The sequence below is a fragment of the Etheostoma cragini genome, chromosome 7, assembly GCF_013103735.1.
Source record: "Etheostoma cragini isolate CJK2018 chromosome 7, CSU_Ecrag_1.0, whole genome shotgun sequence".
Taxonomy (NCBI): Eukaryota; Metazoa; Chordata; class Actinopteri; order Perciformes; family Percidae; genus Etheostoma; species Etheostoma cragini.
This window is the reverse complement of record NC_048413.1, coordinates 3,848,558-3,862,906: the sequence shown is the minus strand read 5'-3', so window position 1 is coordinate 3,862,906 and position 14,349 is coordinate 3,848,558. Positions and strand designations below refer to the sequence as shown.

The 14,349-nt window shown below is 43.1% G+C and overlaps 1 long non-coding RNA gene across 1 annotated transcript; it reads right to left on the bottom strand.

Annotated features, from left to right (window-relative positions):
• Positions 1 to 349: 349 nt before the first annotated feature.
• LOC117947134 lies at positions 350 to 1,290 on the bottom strand. Its single transcript, XR_004657163.1, has 3 exons — positions 1,206 to 1,290; positions 624 to 752; positions 350 to 537 (listed from the first exon to the last, which is right to left on the bottom strand). It is a non-coding gene; the product is annotated as an uncharacterized LOC117947134 (long non-coding RNA).
• Positions 1,291 to 14,349: the final 13,059 nt, after the last annotated feature.

The following is a 14,349-nucleotide window of genomic DNA, read 5'->3' as shown; positions in this document are numbered from 1 at the left end:
TTAATGCTTCGCCTTCCCTTTTGGAAAAATGCGAAGGATTTGTTCCATATGGTACAGGTTTTACTAGTCGAGAAACTGAGATTCCCTGTCATGTCTTTTGAAAGGTGTTGCAGGATAGATAATTACTATCAACCATCTATTTGTGATTGCAAATATTTTCACTGGAAATATTACTTGTAATGTTACTCATTATCTTATCTGCGTAATCAGTAGGACAACATTCACCCTTGAAGAAGTTGTCTGTACATAAGGCAGCCTGTTGATGTTATGTCTGTGTTGAGACAGCTTGTCTTACAGGTAGAGGGTCAAGTAAAACTCCCTGCCATGATCCACTCTAATTTGGTCCCACACTTCTTCATAAACAATAAGGTTGTTTTTCACTGGCATTGTGGATTCGGCAACAATTTTGCTGCTGAATCCATCAATAGCTAAGACATGTGTCACTCCAAACATTCCCAGCTTCTCATTCTGGTCTAGGTGGAGTTTGTGACCCATATACTCGGCGTGATAAGGAACTGGATTCAGATTGCGTGCTCCCTAAAACAAGTTTAATTCAATCAATACATGGTGTAATAACAAGCTTTACTTTTTTTCCTAGAATTAAATCAATGTAGGTGACTTACTTGGCGACGCAGTTCATTATATGGCTGGTGTACCTCTCTGAGAATGTTTCCCACTCGAGATTCTCCTGCCCTTACCCCCACTGATGACAGGTATCCTGTCATGAATTTTCGGCCGTAATATGGACCTGTCTTAAAAATAATTGGTGAAAATTTTAAATGAAACTTTTTAAAATGGTAAATAAATTAGTCTTAGATTAAAAAACTATAAACAAGTACCAAGTTACAAACATTACACTGCTCCCTCAAGCTGTTGTGTGCAGAAGGTATGGGATAATAATTAGTATTAGTAATAACATTATTATACACCCACTATAATAGGCAACATAATTGTTGTATTGCAAAGTTAGCCAACATTTTAAAGGAGGAAAAACATTTAAAACAGTGTGATCACCCTGTTGCACTCATTATTTCTCTTATATTGCCACTGAGTCCCTTGCTCACTGTGTAAGGTTAACGTTAGCTTACACATTCTTATTACATAGGATAACGTTAATAGTATAATAATAATAATAATAATAATACTTGGTTAACGTAACCATGGTGGGTAGGCCTACTTTCTTTCCCTGTCTTGTAAGCACTTACCTTATCTATCGATGACATGATTGCCGTTTCCAGTTCGGCGTCTGACACATGTCTTTTTCGTCTGAGCTGGTGTTGAACACAGAATTGGATGAAACGGGGTGAAACGCTCGTTATCTGTTTTTCCATTTGAGCAAAACATTGTAAATTGGAAAAACGAGTTGTTATCCGTTCTTTCCTTTTGGTTTAGGAAAAGAATATTGAGGAAACAAGCCATTTATTTGTTTTTTGAGTTTTGGTTTTATTTTGAAAAACAAATGAACGAATGATACACGGATTACTGAGTATGTAAGTTCTATAAACCGAAAAACCTGAAGCTGAAGAAACCCTAAACGTTAACGGGCCAGATCCGCAGACCTGATTTACTGACGGAGCGGGAGTGAGAGAGCGAGCTAGAGAGAGAGAGAGAGAGCGAGCTAGAGAGAGAGAGAGAGAGCGAGCGAGAGAGAGAGAGAGGGAGCGCATTTCTCCATGTTCTGTGTGTGTGTGTGTGTGTGTGATTGAGCCGAGCGTGTTTGTAGGCGGGGGGCGCTGTGATTATCACAGAACGCTGCGAGGCCAGTTGAGGAGTTGTATTCAATCCGAGCACGGATATTGACTCATATTACTCGTAAAATACTTGTACTCGGCAAAAGTGCTTTATCCGTACCGGATACTCGTTTCAGCCGGATACTCGGATCACCCCTACTCTTCAGGCTCGTTCGAGATGAACTGCGCCTCGCCTGTAAAGTGGACGAGAGCAGGCGGCAGCAGCGTGGGCGGGGACAGAAAGCTGCGGGAAAGTCGGACAGTTTCCAGCCGATCTCAGCCGCCTTTAGACTGGACAGGAAGTGACAAAAACACTGTGGTGCGATCCCGATTTAATAAAATATAATCAGACCTACATATCAGCTTGTACACTGTCTCCAGTTGTTTTGATTATGAAAGAGTAGCTGGCAAAGTGCTCTACATGCAATCTCTTGCTGATTTTAATGAACAACACACTGTAGATGATCCGTGATCTGAACAGATTTAGTTTCTCTGACTTCTAAACGTCACTATCAGCCACACAACACGTGTTCTGTACAGAATAAGTCTTAAAGTCAGACAATTAGCAATTAAAATCCCTCCGATTCAAAAACAATACAAAGTTTATATAAATCGTCATCGTGGTTTAAACCAATCAGGTGTTAAATCCGCTGAGAAGCCGGCGTTTCCCAGCATGCTCTGGGTCCGCCTGGGTCCGCCTAGCTCTTGCAGTTGGTGAAAAGCAACTGCGCCGCCTGCGACTGAGAACTGCGGCCGCCTCGCTCTCGTGAGATTTCCGTTGCCTACGTGTGCATGACGTCAGAGCAAGTCGGGATCAAGTCGGACAGAAATCTAACCGGCATGCAACGCGCGCCGATCGCCGGTGATCGATTCTGCGCAGATATGGCTCATCTCGAACGAGCCTTTTATGTCTATGGGCTAACCTGTCCCGCTGCTGAAACGAGTGTGGTCACGTGACTGCACAACGACGTGTGATTGGTTAAGCACAGTCACGTGGTAGAGCCTTCAGCGGAAGACTCTCTCTCTGTCAAAATAAAACATTAAAATGAGACGTACGCGGGGGTAAAAACAATGAAGCGTAGTAACGAGTAACAAGCTCATTGTAGCCTAATGTAGCGGAGTAAGAGTACAGTTTATTTTTCACTAATCTACTCAAGTAAAAGTAAAAGTATAGTGATTTAAAACTACTCCTAAAAGTACAATTTTTTCAAAAACGTACTCAAGTAAATGTAACGGAGTAAATGTAACTCGTTACTACCCACCTCTGCTTAAAAGATACCTGCTCACATATTGTATCTAAACTGATTTTAGCAGTTAAAGAGAAGGCTCATTTATCTGGCACTGGGGGCACCAGCTCCAGACTTTACCCCAGCTGAGGAAATTGGCTCTTGTTTTAAACCAAGGAAGGCCTGTGATGGAAGGGATTCAGGGTGGGACATCTACTGACTCTGTTCCACCTGCAGACACCGCCCTCTTCATACAAGGTACATTTTCCATTACTGCACATTAAACACAATCACCCATTTATATGGACATATGTGGACTGTCTGGCCTTGTTTTGCCTTGCAGTGTCCGGGGACACAGTTACTCTCCTGCCACCAGACGAAGATCCAGTGATATCATTCATTAAAAGCGCATGGCTTGGCACATCTTGTTAATAAACTTTCTATTCAATATGGCAAGGGTAACAAACTTCTGCAGTATGGGAAGGGGCTTCTGCAGCTGACGATGAGGAGACTGTCTCACTGGATTCCAGAAGGCCTGAGGTATCGTGTAAATGAATATTTAGCGCTTAATGGATGACAAGTCAGTTCAGTGTATTATTTTTTTCAGAAGGCCAATTTGTATGCAGCAGGAAGACATCACATGAGAAAATAAAACACAAACCACAACACGATAGTCAGTCATATGGCACTCATGATATACAGGGAGGAAAATAAGTATTTGAACGCCCTGCTATTTTGCAAGTTCTTCCACTAAGAAATCTAAGAGGGGTCTGAAATTGTCATCGTAGGCATGTCCACTGTGAGAGACGTAATCCCCCCAAAAAAGAATCCAGAAATCACAATGTATGATTTTTTAACTATATATTTGTATGATACAGCTGCAAATAAGTATTTGAACACCTGTCTATCAGCTAGAAGTCTGACCCTCAAAGACCTGTTAGTCTGTCTTCGAAATGTCTACCTCCACTCCATTTATTATCCTAAATTAGATGCACCTGTGGTCGTTAGCTGCATGAAGACACCTGTCCACCCCATACAATCGGTAAGAATCCAACTACTAACATGGCCAAGACCAAAGAGCTGTCCAAAGACACTAGAGACAAAATTGTACACCTCCACAAGGCTGGAAAGGGCTACGGGGAAATTGCCAAGCAGCTTGGTGAAAAAGGTCCACTGTTGGAGCAATCATTAGAAAATGGAAGAAGCTAAACATGACTGGCCATCTCCCTCGGACTGGGGCTCCATGCAAGATCTCCCCTCGTGGGGTCTAGTGATCCTAATAAAGGTGAGAAATCAGCCCAGAACTACACGGGAGGAGCTGGTCAATGACCTGAAAAGAGCTGGGACCACCGTTTCCAAGGTTACTGTTGGTAATACACTAAGACATCACGGTTTGAAATCATGCATGGCACGGAAGGTTCCCCTGCTTAAATCAGCACATGTCGAGGCCCGTCTTAAGTTTGCCATTGACCATTTGGATGATCCAGAGGAGTCATGGGAGAAAGTCATGTGGTCAGATGAGACCAAAATAGAACTTTTTGGTCATATAATTCCACTAACCGTGTTTGGAGGAAGAAGAATGATGAGTACCATCCCGTGAGCACCATCCCTACTGTGAAGCATGGGGGTGAGAAAGACAAAGACAAAGAGTGAAAGCAAACCAACCGGTTCGCAAACAGGTAAAAGTGTGGCCTGACACAGCCTCTGATGCTCCTCAAGACTGCTTTGACACAACAGACTGGGAAATGTTTAAGCAGGTAGCCTCTTACAACAACCAGACAGACGTAGAGGAGTATACAGACACTGTAACCTCTTACATCACCAAGTGCATTGATGATATGACCCACACAAAAGACTTCATCACTCGGGCAAATTGGAAGCCATGGTTGACAAGGGATGTCCTCAAGCTGCTGAGGGCTATAGACCAAGCCTACAGAGCAAGAGCCAACCTGTCGCGTGGCATCAAGAAAGAAAAAAAGCAACACACTCACAAGATAACCACCCACCTGTTCAAAGACAGCAGGAACGCACAAAGCCTATGGCAAGGCATTCGGGCCATCATTGACTACAAGCCCGCGCCACAGAGCTGTGAGAGCAACATCCCTCTGCTCAACAATTTGAACCGCTTCTTTGCTCGCTTTGAAGCACAAAACAGCACTTGCCCACAGAAGACCCCTCCCCCTCCACACGAGCAGCCTCTGTGTCTCTCTGCCGATAGCGTGAAGAGGACACTTGCTGCTATCAACACCGGAAGGCAGCAGGCCCAGACAACATCCCAGGTCGTGCGCTGAAGGACTGCGCTGAGGAGCTTAAGGATGTCTTCACAGACATCTTTAACACTTCCCTGAAGCAAGCCATCGTCCCATCATGCTTCAAAGCTGCCACCATCATACCTGTGCCGAAGAAAACGGTTCCATCCTGCTTCAATGACTACCGCCCCGTGGCACTGACACCCATCATAATGAAGTGCTTTGAGCGGCTCGTCATGTCACACATCAAATCCATTCTCCCCGCCACCCTGGAACCCTTCCAGTTTGCATACCGAGCCAAGCGGTCCACAGAGGATGCAATCTGCTCTACCATCCAGCCCTCACCCACCTGGATAAAAGAGACTCATATGTGAGATTGCTGTTTATAGACTCCAGTTCTGCATTCAACACCATAATACCACAACAATTCATCTGTAAACTTGACAAACTGGGACTCAGTACCTACCTCTGCAACTGGCTACTGGACTTCCTCTGTCAGAGGCCTCAAGTAGTAAGGGTTGGAAATAATATCTCAAGAAGCATCACACTGAGCACGGGGGCCCCTCAAGGCTGCGTGCTTAGCCCGCTGCTCTTCACCCTGCTGACGCATGACTGCACTGCAACCTACAGCAACAACCAAATGGTGAAATTTGCTGACGACACAACTCTGGTGGGTCTCATCACCAAGGACGACGAGACTCAATACAGGTTGGAGGTCAACCTTCTGACCACGTGGTGCAGGGACAAGAACCTCCTGCTGAATGTCAGCAAGAGTAAGGAGATTGTTGTTGATTTCCGGAGAGTCCACATCCAACACCTACCACTGACCATCAACGGTGCTGTGGTGGAGAGAGTGAGCAGCACCAAATTTCTGGGGGTGCACATCAGTGAAGACCTCTCCTGGACCACCAACACTGCATCACTGGCGAAGAAAGCTAAGCGACGCCTGTCATTCCTGCGGAAACTCAGGCGAGTAAGTGCCCCACCAGCCATCATGACCACATTCTACCAAGGCACCATTGAGAGCATCCTTTCCAGCTGTATTGCTGTGTGGGGCGGAAGCTGCATAGTGAACACAGTTGGAAGGATTATTGGTGCCTCACTCCCCTCCCTGAAGGACATTTACACCTCCCACCGCCTGACTTTTGCACATTACATTGACTGTCGACTGTACGCATAATTGCAAATTTTTAACTCAAATTTTGCTGCTCTTATTTTCCTCATTGTATATATCTTCTTATTTTTACTTTTTATATTGTTTACTTGAATGTTATGTTTGTCTGTGGACCAAATTGGTTAAAAATGTCTTGTTGTCACCGTGGGATAGAGGGAAACGCAATTTTGATTTCTTTGTATGTTTTGACATGTGAAGAAATTGACAATAAAGCAGACTTTGACACACACACGATCTGTACATGCACTAATGGAAAGATGTTAGAGTAAGTGGGCTGCCAGCTGAACCAGCGCCCTGAGCGGTTGGGGAGGTACGGTGCCTTGCTAAACAGCACTTGGCAGTGCCCAGGAGGTGAAGTGGCATCTCTCCAGCCACCAATCCACACTCCCTAGTTTTTGGTCCATACAGGGACTTGAACCAGTGACCCACTGGTTCCCAACCCAACTCCCTATGGACTAATCTACTCCCTATGATTTGTCCAACTCTGGAGGTTACGGTGATAAGCTAAAGTCCTAATAAGTTGGCGTGTTCCTTTAAACATTTCTATAGAGGGAAACAGAAGCTGTGTATGTATCTGCATTTTGGTGGAACAATAAGTGTTAGTAGTTGGTAGGAAATGAGTGTTTTGGTTAGGGTTAGTAGGTAATGAGTTGATCATAGTTGTGTTTGGCGGTGCTGAGAGCTAGACGGCGCTACAGTGCCTCTGCAAAATATCCTCGGGAAGGAACTTTGTTTAAAAGTTGTTTTAGTTTAACAAAAAACTCTGATTGGACAGATAGTCTAGCTAGCTGTCTGGACTTACCCTGCAGAGATCTGAGGACCAGGTAATGTCATCTCTCTCTCTCTCTCTCTCTCTCTCATAGCCACCTCCGCTAGACAGTGGAATGGTCATGTCTCTCTCTCTCTCTCTCTCTCTCTCTCTCTTTTATTGTTAGGGCATAAAACTGAATATTGTTAGGGAGTGAGGAGTCGCAGCGTCCGCCTAACCCGGCCCACCTGCTTCTCGTCATAGTTGTCAGATTTATCTAACATATATTCAAGAATATGATAAAACTAAGGGGAGACTTGGCATACAGCCCGATCCGGTTGGGGAGAGTTTTAGCCCAACCAGGCTTCTCTCTTTACCTTGTCTCTCTTGGTTTATCTGTAATAGTTTTAGACAGCTGAGGACTTATTTTGATACACTGAGCTCCTCTCTCCTTTATCTTTCTATCTTTTCATTTATCCACCAAAACAAGTTCCTTACTGATACTATGTTACAGAGGCACCGTTGCTCAATCCAGGCTTTAGCGCCGCCCAAGACTATTGTGATTGGTTTAAAGAAAGGCCGATAAACCAGAGCACGTTTTTCTCTCATCCAGGAATGCTGTATGGAATAGCCAGACCCTCCTTTGCTGCGCTGTGGAGGAAGGTCTGACAGAGAACACTGCTCCACATAGATATATTACAGCAAAAATAGAGCTGCACAGTTTTACACACATCTTAGCACACACCACCTCACTCCCCAGCCTCTCTGTCCCACCATTGTTGGAAATGTACCTGAAATGGCTGCTGGGGTCTGTGATGTCATCAGTGTAGAGGCTGATGGGACTGATGGTGGAGAAGGTCTGGGAGGAGAGGTTGGAGCTGTGAAACATTAAAAACCCAATCAACCAGTCAGAGAGTGATTGTAGAGATCCAAAGAAGTGGTGCTGACCAGATGCTCCCTGCAGAGAACTCGGTGCTAACATCCATGTGTTTTAATCCCACAGCTAATTGCACAAGGTCATCAATGGGTTTGGTGCTACAAGACTCCAATCAGCTAGAGTGGGGGGCCGTCTGAGTTCATCACATATTTTACACATCAGCTGTTAAAGGAGCATTCATCAGAGTTCCCAATGATGGAAATATGCAGCTCTAAATACAACTGTTAGACTAAACATGTTGAGTTATTGGAAACATCAGCAGCTGTCAGTGAACAGTTAATAACATGACTCTCAGTAGAAACTCACCATCTGGAACTCGGAGCTCAATCTCCTGGTATGATGATGAGAATAAGAGAGATCTGAGCAAACCATATCTGTACCGTCCTGAGTCTGACTGAGTCAGGTTTCTGATGCTCACATACAGAACTGTGTCTGATATTGGAAAAAATCCTTCTTCATATTCAATACTCTGAGCTGTGAACTCTTCTGTCTCAATGAGACTGTCTCCTTCTTTACATTCATCCTTACAGAAGATTCTCCTATATCCAGGGAAAGTGAAGGAGCACCCAACTGTGATGTTTCCTCCTTCAGTTCCTGTTCTCTTGATGATTTCTGCATTGATGAGACCGATGTTTCCATCCTGCAGTGCTGTTAAAAAGATGACCAATCAATGGTTACTATGTGTACTTCCTGTAAGATATATTTTTATTATTAATATATATGATGATAAGCATAAACATCATTGAGTGAGAGTTATGTCCGACTGATTTTGATTTATCATAACTTGTCTGATTGAAGGATTGATTTTCTTCTCAACTATCTGCAGCTGTAGTCAGATAGCAGCTCCACTCAGGGCGGGTGGAGCTACAGAGCTCAAACAAACGCACCTTTTTCTTTTATCTTTTATATTTTCTTGTGTGAAACACTGAAACTTATCTTCTCTCATCCCACTGACCCACCACTGGTCAGTTATTCCAGACTCAGCTGATCCTCCAGACCTGGTTCCCACAGAGCTTTAGTTTGGCCCCTGAAGGAAGAGGACGTTATAATTGGTAATCCCACCTCCAAAGCTCTGATTGGTTGTTTTTCAAACCGTTAATATTCACATCACCACCACAAATATTAGAATTACTGAACAGACTGGAGTTTAAATATGTCTCCAACCGGACTACACTAGAGTGGAGAACGTTGTCCAACACACAAATACATAAAACCAGACTGTCCCATGATAATCATGGGGTGTGTTCCGTTCTGCTTGGGGAGTGTAGTCTATATTATTAAGGAGAGGGCCCCTCCCCCCTTATCTTTGACTCATCCCATGATTATATATTTCTCATTTATTCTGACTAAAATATACTGAGGCGCTCCAGTCCATCAGCACCAACAGAGTTGTTGCCACGGTAACATCTTATCTTTTTCCAAAAATAGAGCCCTCTTTTTTAATGTTGGCCTTAAATCTATTGTTTTCATAAAATGTTGAGAGGGTGATGAACTTTTTTTGGAGGGCCCAAAGAAAAAAATGAAGAGAGTGCAAAGGGCTTTTTAGGAATAGAAGATTCAGCCTCCCTCCCCCCAAAATAATAGGTTTACAGTCCCTAAAAGAGCAGAACAAAACCTGTAAGATAACATACTGTCCTATGAAATCTGAAAAGCATCTAAAATGTAAACCTATGAAACATTTCATTTTATATATTGGTATTTATTAATGTTTTTTCTTCTCCTTCACCACTTCTCATATGAGAACGACGTTGGTGATTTTCTCTTGTGAAATTAAGTTTTGCTCAACATGAGACTCAGCCCAACTGTGAACATCCTGTTAGACCAGAAACCAACATGTTGGAAGACTGAGACGAGAGGTGATGAAAGTCCACCAATAAGAAACTGTTTCCCTTCTGCTGCAAAGAGAAAGAAATCAGAACTAAAAAGCTGAGTTTACTCACTGAGGAAGAAGAAGAAGCAGATCAGAGACTGAACAACGTTCATGTTGGAAGATCTGATGGTTTAACGCTGTCGCGCTTTCTTCACTGGTAAACCAGGAACTGTTCACTTCTCTAAATGATGGAGTCCCTCCCCCAAACACATCACACCCCCTCCACTCTCCTTCCTTCTTTAAGTCATTTTGGTTGGAACTTTGTCATTATGTCATATTGATGTGTACACTAAAAGAAATCTCCATCTTTGTAAATATGTCATTGTAAAATATGTCAAAATAAACTCATTTCAAGGGGTTTCTGAAGTGGACCTGTTGTATTTTCAGGTTCCTACTTTTATTTTGTGGTTCTACTAGAACATGTTTGGATGCTTTAATGATAAAAACCCTTTATTTTCTCAAAATGCCCATGCTCTGTAGGAGTGCCTCTCGTTTAGCCCCCCCCCCCCCCCCCCCCCCCCCCCCCCCCCCATTTGACTTTGACTGGCTATTTGACCGAACACTAATAAAAAAGGTAAATCTTAAAAGTGGTGCTTCCGTTGTAATCATTTTTAAACAAAAAGTTTGACTCTGGTACATTCACAAAAAGACAGAGTTACGCTTCAACAACACTGTTATAGTTAGACAAGGACAGGACCTAAAATGTAGAGACAAGGACGGCAGGCGGGCGGGCGAGGGTAAACAAGAATTTATTAAACAAAGTCCAAGGAAAAAAGGCAAAGGAACAGGCAAAAAATCCAAGAACAAGAAAAAGTCAGAAAGGTCCAAAAACAGGTCCAGGGGAAGTTAATACAAAAAATAAAAATAAAAAAACAGGGTAACAGCACAGGACAAAACACAAGGGAAGCACAGATATTAAATACACAAGGTAACGAGAGGCAGGTGACAGGAGGGCAGAGAAGCAGGTGGAAAACATCAGGTAATCACAAGAGCGGGAAGACACAGGAAGTAAAACTAAAGACAAGAACCACACTTTAAAATAAAACAGGACCAAAAATACAAGACCGGGGAGAAAAAGATACAAACACAAGACAGGACCAAAAGAGGGAAAGAATCCAAAGCAAAAACCCCAAACAGCAAATACATAGTCTGTCCTGTTTTCTCTTACTTCCTCTTTTAGCTTTATCTGCCCACTTCTGTCTGATTTATCTTATTTAGATTCCTTAACTTCTGCTTTATTTTTTATTTACATTCTGGTGTCAGATTATTTTCATTTTACTCTTTATGTTCTTATATGGTTCCCTATATGGTTTTGAACCGATGAACTGAAATTTGTATTTCCATCTCAATCAGCTATTGTGCTGATGCTCTGATAGTTTGCATTCATATTTAGAAAATGACAAACTGTTTGCTGGATCCTCGTCCTCTAATGGGAGGATTTTATGGTTGGGTTTGTCATAACTGATTAAACTGAATATTTAGAGGTTTTGGACTCTTGGTCAGAAAAAACAAGACACCTGAAGGCATCACGTTGGGTGTGGAAAATGACACTAACATTTTCTAGACAAAACAATTGAGCAATTTATGAAGGAAACTCAAATTCTATATCAATAAAATGATCATTAAGTTGCAGCATTAAAGCTTTAGTGCGTAACCTTTTGATGTTAACATCTGTACATTCAAGCCATTGCCAAGTGAATTTATACCAAAAAAAACACATCAGCTCCACATAACTCTCTAGATTCCTTAGTATGACTGTTTAGAAGATTGTCTTCTGGTGACTTTCCCCACGCAGAAGACTGACGATTCCATCATGTTTTTTCAATCCTCTGTGTCGTCCTTGGCTACTAGCCACTGTGTGGAGGAGGGGGAGTGTGTGATCACACAACCCTTGTATCATGGATGCATAAACAGTTGGCATTCCTTAAAGCTGTCATTCCTTAAAGCTGTTTAATGATTCTTGTGTTTAGAGAGGTTGGCGTGAAGCGGACGGCGATATTGCGCCAACGCGGCCTGGGCGACTGCGCACGGAGGGTCCGATGGCCAACACACACACCGCCAAGATTGCGTAACAATGCAGATGCATAGAAAGCGTTGCAATGATTGCATACAGGAGAGAAGAAGTCCGTTCTTTGAGACACTCTTAGCACAATCAGCATGAAAGACCAGATGGTTCACGCTAACCGTGCACAACATCCACAGCGCAACGCAAGAAGCATTATTATTTTTTTATTTAACCTTTATTTAACCAGGAAAATCCCATTGAGATTACTAATCTCTTTTTCAAGGGAGTCCTGGCCAAGACAGCGGCACAGATCACAACAACAATTCCATATATTACAGACAGACAATTTCATAACAATTTCCTAAAAACTATTTAAAACATTTACAGACCATAGATTTAATTTCCAAACCTTTGAGCAAGAGTTTAAACTGACCGACTGCAACCACTTCCTTTAATTTCCAGAACTTTTGTAAATTGTTCCATGTTATGGGGGCAGAATAGTGAAATGCTACCTTACCAACTTCTGTGCGGACACTTGGTACAGACAGTAGCAGTAAGTCTTGTGAGCGTAAAGAATACAGTCTATCCGCTTTTGGTTGAATATACTCACACAGATATGAGGGGAGCAGACGCAGAATACCCTTATAAATGAACATATACCAATGATTGAGTCTACGATTCTCCAACGCTGGCCAGCCCACACGTGTGTAAAGTTCACAGTGGTGTGTGCGAGGCTTACAGTTTGTGATGAACCTCAATGCGAATCTGTTGTGTGGAACCAGGTTGAACCCAAACACTGAGAAAACAGAGATAAAAGTTTTAGTTTACCAGGTTTACCCCAATGTCCAAGTTAGGGGATACAACAGGAAAAAGTCAAGTCCAAAATCCAATGGGGTACAGAGCGTGTGTGGTAGAGTGTTTCTCCAGAGATCCAGTGTGGAGAGCAGGAGTCAGGTAACAGAAATGTGGCAGACAAAGAATAATCAGGACCAGCAGATCTCACATAGACTAGTGGCAACAGGTAGCGTCAGCAGCAGCCCTAACATGGTCATCTTGACTATGATCTGATGAAGAGCAGTAGGTTGATTGCGTATTTGAAGCAGAGGTGATTAATGTTGATGAGCTGCAGCTGGAACTCTGACTCCTGCACACCAGGCTTCACTCCTGCAATTAAGGACAGACAGAGGGGGGGGGAGCAGAGACAGGGGGCGTTCTGTCAATACCAAGTAAGCAAAGAACGGACTTGTGTTCTTGGAGAGACCGTACTTGCTAGCTGTAGCCTACCTGGAAGACTGAACTCGCAAGTTCAGAAGCACACAAAACGTTGTTGACAGTTTTGAGACAAAGCGTTCTTCCTGTTATTGCGCAACACCCCCAGCATAGAGGGCGCCTGCCACTTTATAGTTAGCTTTGATGTGTGTATTCATAATAAAGCATGGACGGTCACCTTTCACACTTTTTGTTTTGTTACGTTTTCATTTAAAGTGCTCTTAAGTATCACGGGCCAATAACTATATAAATACAGACACAACGGCGGGGGAAAATCCTTGTTTGGGATTCAATTTTAATTGAAAGCAGAAAAGAAACGTTAAAATAGGTATTACAATTATAGATGGACTGGGTAATGTTATAACTTTAAGTCTGTATACTTTATCGAGAAGCAGAAGAGGAGCCTGCGAGTGAGGAGAACCAGGATGAGGAGGACAGATATATATAACAGCGGTAAAAAGTTTTAAATATATTACAATTGTCGACCTGGCTTTGCTGCAGGGGTCTGTCTAGACGTGGGGCCAGAGTGGTCTGTCTAGACGTGGGGCCAGAGGGGTCTGTGAGCTGACTGACTGACCGGCTCGCGAGAGTCATCCCCGGCTGGCGTAGCAAGCTTCTCCACCGAGGTTTGCGGAGCTTTCCCACTCCGAAGGCTTTTTTAATTCACCATCAATTTTCGTTGAACTGCCTATATTCAAAATCTACACAGCTGATTTTTCGCCTTAAAACATCTTTAAAATGAATTTATTGATTTAATAATATACGTAAATTGTGAAAATATGTGTACCGGAAACCGGAATTGAATGCTGGGATACCGGCCCGGCCAAGTTCACACAAGTTACCATAGACATAATATAATAGACGCCGCATCGACCGCTACTGCCTTCTGGCGCTGACGAGAAATGGGGCCGCCATCTTGGACCGGTCACCCGCTCCACTCAGTGTAATGTAAACGGCAGGTGCAATGAGCTGTCAGCGCGTTTGATAAATCAATCTCACTGAACACCTAAATGTTTTTAATGGGGTTTTTTTGCTGCAAAGGTCATACATGTAGCTATGATACAGGACACATGGTTAGGCGTATTTTAATATTCATAGTGGGCTTAACAGTAAGAATATTCTGATATGATATAAAGTCACC